The following is a 5049-nucleotide window of genomic DNA, read 5'->3' as shown; positions in this document are numbered from 1 at the left end:
CTCCTCCTCCTCCTCCTCTGTGCTCTCTGCCCCTCCACGCCTGGTTTGGTGCCCACTGGGCTGAACATCCCTTGAGAACCCCCCGAGGGCAGGGCAGGGCAGGGCAGGGCTCTGTCTGGCTGAGCCATCCTCCATCAGGTGGAGGTGGCACGAGGGCAGTCACGAGCACCCAGCGCTGCCCACGCCGGCCTTGGCTCTGCAGCTCAGCTCAGCTCAGCTCAGCTCAGCTCAGCTCAGCTCAACTGGGGGTTCTGGCTGCCTCTGAAGCACAGGAGCAATGGAGATGGGCAGAGGAACTCTGCAGCTCAGCTCTGCTCCTTTTCTGGGGGTCCTGGCTGCCTCCAGAGTGATGGAGAAGGGCAGGGGAGCTCTTCAGCTCAGCTCAGCTCAGCTCAGCTCAGCTCAGCTCTGCTCTGCTCCTTTCCTGGGGGCTCTGGCTGCCTCTGGAACAACAGAGAAGGGCAGGGGAGCTCTGCAGCTCAGCTCCTTTCCTGGGGGTTCTGGCTGCCTGTGGAGCAATAGAGAAGGGGAGCTCAGCTCAGCTCAGCTCAGCTTAGCTCAGATCAGCTCAGCTCAGCTCCTTTCCTGGGGGTTCTGGCTGCCTCTGGAGCGATGGAGATGGGCAGGGGAACTCTGCAGCTCAGCTCAGCTCAGCTCAGCTCAGCTCTGCTCCTTTCCTCGGTGTCCTGGCTGCCTCCTGGAGTGATAGAGAAGGGCAGGGGAACTCTGCAGCTTTGCTCTGCTCCTTTCCTGGAGGTTCTGGCTGTCTCCATAGCACTGGAGTGATGGAAATGGGCAGGGGAGCTCTGCAGCTCAGCTCTGCTCCTTTCCTGGGGATTCTGACTGCCTGTGGAGCAATGGAGATGGACAGGGGAGCTCTGCAGCTCAGCTCAGCTCAGCTCTGCCCCTTTCCTGGGGGTTCTGGCTGTGTCCAGAGCACTGGAGTGATGGAGAAGGGCAGGGGAGCTCAGCTCAGCTCAGCTCAGCTCCTTTCCTCGGTGTCCTGGCTGCCTGTGGAGCACTGGAGCAATGGAGAAGGGCAGAGGAACTCTGCAGCTCAGTTCTGCTCCTTTCCTGGGGATTCTGGCTGTCTCTGGAGTGATGGAGATGGGCAGGGGAGCTCAGCTCAGCTCAGCTCAGCTCAGCTCAGCTCAGCTCAGCTCCTTTCCTGGGGGTCCTGGATGCCTCTGGAGCGATGGGGATGGGCAGGGGAGCTCTGCAGCTCAGTTCTGCTCCTTTCCTGGGGGTTCTGGCTGTCTCTGGAGTGATGGAGAAGGGCAGGGGGGCTCTGCAGCTCAGCTCAGCTCAGCTCAGCTCAGCTCTGCTCCTTTCCTGGGGGTTTTGGCTGCCTCCAGAGCACTGGAGCAATGGAGAAGGGCAGGGGAGCTCAGCTCAGCTCAGCTCAGCTCAGCTCAGCTCAGCTCAGCTCAGCTCTGCTCAGCTCAGCTCAGCTCAGCTCAGCTCTGCTCAGCTCAGCTCAGCTCCTTTCCTGGGGGTCCTGGCTGTCTCTGGAGCACTGGAGCGATGCAGAAGGGCAGGGGAGCTGTGCTGGGGGATGCCATGCCTGGCTGACCTTGTGCTTCCCCGTGGATGCTTTAAAGCCTCGGGRGGAGAGGGGAGAGGGAGCTGCAGCTCCCCGTGAAATGTGGGGCTGGTGGCAGCTTTTCCTGATGGAAACTGTGTGGTTTGGAATTGTTCAGAGGTTTGGGAAGGTGGAGCTACCCCTGCCCGGGTGCTGGGGCTGCTGGAGCCTCAGCCAGGCTCTAAAATCACCTTCATTTCCCTCATTAAAGGTTAACAGGTCCTGCTGCGGGGCTGGGGTGCTCTGGGGGTGGCACCTGGTGGCACCCGGGTGCCCTGGTGAGTGGCAGGAGCTGGGGTTGCTCCTGGAGGATGAGGGTCATTCCCCTTGGTGCTTATAGGGGATTTCTGGGTTGTCACTGTCCCTGAATCCCATTGGGATTGGGATGTGCTGTCATTGTTCCTGAATCCTATTGGATCAGGATGTGCTGTCCCTGAATCCCATTGGGATCGGGATGTGCTGTCCCTGCCATGGATCCCATTGGCATTGGGATGTCCCTGCTGTGAATCCCGTTGGGATCGGGATGTGCTGTCACTGTCCCCAAATCCCATTGGGATTGGGATTTGCTGTCCCAGCCATGAATCCCGCTGGGATCAGGATTTCCCTGCCATGGATCCCATTGGGATCAGGATGTGCTGTCCCTGCTGTGGATCCCATTGGCATCAGGATGTCCCTGCCGTGGATCCCGTTGGCATTGGGATGTCCCTGCCGTGGTGTCACCCTGCCAGCAGCTCTGAGTCACCCTGCCCTGCCCAGGTGTGGCTCAGCCAGCACAACTCGGGCAAACATTTGCTTTTCCCTGGCCCTGCTCGGGGCACAAAGGGGAATTGTTCCTGTGGTGTCTGCGGGGCACAGGCAGCGAGGGAGCCCTGGGGACACCGTGGGGACACCGTGGGATTGGCACAATGGGATTTTCACCCTGGGATTGGCACAATGGGGTTGGCACAATGGGATTTTCACCGTGGGATTGGCACAATGGGATTGGCACCCCGGGATTTGCACCATGGGGACACCCTGGGATTGATGCCTTGGGATTTTCACCCCGGGGTTTTCACCCTGGGATTGGCACCCTGGGGACACCCTGGGGATACCCTGGGATTGTCACCCTGGGATTTTTACCCCGGGATTTTTACCCTGGGGAACACCCTGGGATTGACACTTTGGGATTTTCAGCCCGGGGTTTTCACCCTGGGATTGTCACCCCAGATTTTCGCCCTAGGATTTTCACCCTGGGATTGTCACCCCAGGAGTGGCACAATGGGATTTTCACCCCATGATTTTCACCCCGGGATTTGCCCCCTGGCTGTCCTGGGACCATCCTGGCAGCCCAGGCTGTCCCTGTTTGGTGGCCCAGGTGGCACCTGGGGGCGGGATGGTCCTTGCCAGCTCCTCCCAGCCCAGCTTTGCCTTTTCCCTGCCTCAGTTCCCTCTCTCGAGCTCACAGACCATGCAGGAGCCTCCGAGGTGATGTGTTTCCATAGAGACAAAGCTTTGCTTGCTGGGGCATCTGATGTGGAATTCTGCCTTTTCTCTGAAATCTTGATATCCTGAAATGAGATTTTTTTTATTATTATTCTTTTTTTCCATCTTTTCTCTGTTTTGCTGCGGGGCTGGGCTCAGCCAGGAGCAGACCCCTGGCACAGCTTTTCCTCTGCCTGGGGTGGAATTTGGTTTTCTCTGTCCCAGGGGGAGCAGGAAATCACCGAGCCACGCTCCTCCACCCTGCCCAGGGGTTGAATATTCCCTTAGAACAGCCCCAGGAGCTCACAGGGCTCTGCTGAGGCTGCTCCTCGCTGTTGGAGGCTGAACGGAGCCAAGTGGAGCAGTTTGGAAGGGGAAATGTCCTGCCCCTGTCTGCTCTTCTCTCCTTTTCCCGGATTTTTCCCGGATTTTTTTCCGGATTTTTTCCCGGATTTTTCCCGGATTTTTCCCCGATTTTTCCCAGATTTTTTTCCCGGATTTTTCCCCGGATTTTTCCCGGATATTTCCCGGATATTTTCCCGGATTTTTCCCGGATATTTTCCCGGATTTTTCCCCAGATTTTTTTCCCGGATATCTCCCGGATATTTTCCCGGATATTTTCCCGGATTTTTTTTCCCGGAAATTTCCCGGATTTTTTTCCGGATTTTTCCCAGAATTTTTCCCGGATTTTCCCCGGATATTTCCCGGATTTTTCCCGGATTTTTTTCGGGGATTTTTCCCGGATTTTTTCCCGGATTTTTCCCGGATTTTCCGGGGTTTTTTTCCGAATTTTTCCCCGGATTTTCCCGGGATTTTTCCCGGATTTTTTCCCGGATATTTGCCGGATATTTTCCCGGATTTTTCCCGGATTTTTTCCCGGATATTTCCCGGATTTTTCCCGGATTTTTTCCCGGATTTTTCCCGGATTTCTCCCGGATTTTTCCCGGATTTCCTGCTCCCCACGCCGTGTTTCTGTCGGTGCTGCTGTTCTCACCCCGGGGATCTCACAGGAGTGTGCTCAGCCCTTCCTGCTTTAACAGGAATTTGATTTTAACCCAGCAGGGTGGGAGGGCTCAAAGGGAAGGTCACGGCTCTGTTTGTTCASGATTTACACCAAAAAGCTCCTGTGGGGCTCCTCAGCTGCAGGGAATGAGCTGGATCCATGAATTTGGGGGGTGAGGAGGGTTTGAAACCCGGAATTTTGGGGATTCCAGCGCTGAATCCCTGTGGAAAGGGATGCCCAGCACTGGGAGAGGTGTTGGAGCTTCAACCCTGCTGTGTTTGGAGTGAGGACTGGGATTTGGGATGGGGATTTGGGACTGGGATTTGGGATGGGGATTTGGGACAGGGATTTGGGATGGGGATTTGGGATGGGGATTTGGGACGGGGATTTTGGCAGAATTGCTGCCCCTTTGTGAGCAGTGGGCAGAGCAGGGCTGGGAGCAGCTCTGACCCTGATTTGTGCTGCTCCAGTGCCCCCAAATCCCACCCTGAGCTCGGGGCTGGGCTGAGGGGAAGCTGCTCAAAGGCTCCTGGTGGGAATTCTCTGTGATTCCCTGGCAGTGATTCCCATTTCGGGTTTAGGGGTTCACCTGACACACARTCAATCCCTTCTCCCTCATTTTGGGATGGCTCCGAGCTCTGTCAGTGCCACTGGCACCCTTGGGTGCTGCCAGGGTGTGGGGCAGAGCTCTGCCAGGGCAGTGTTTGCCGTGGGGAGCTCAGATCTGAGATGTGAGATGTGAGATGTGAGATGTGAGATGTGAGATGTGAGATGTGAGATGTGAGCTGGAGCTGCCTGGCTGTTCCTGAAAGGAGGTGGCGTTTGAAAGATGAGCTTTGACAGCCGTGCCTGAGCCTGACGTGACAGCCCTCGCTCCTCTTACCCGGCTGAGCTTTGCACAGCCCCCAGGGACTGCTGAGAGCAGAGACAGGCAGCTCCTGCTCCCTCCTTTCCTTTCTTTTCCTTTCCTTTCTTTTCCTTTCCTTTCCTTTCCTTTCCTTTC

Source organism: Malurus melanocephalus, unplaced genomic scaffold (assembly GCF_030028575.1).
Source record: "Malurus melanocephalus ecotype Western Australia unplaced genomic scaffold, MMel_1.1 scaffold_616, whole genome shotgun sequence".
NCBI classification, from domain to species: domain Eukaryota; kingdom Metazoa; phylum Chordata; class Aves; order Passeriformes; family Maluridae; genus Malurus; species Malurus melanocephalus.
This window is presented reverse-complemented; position numbering follows the sequence as displayed.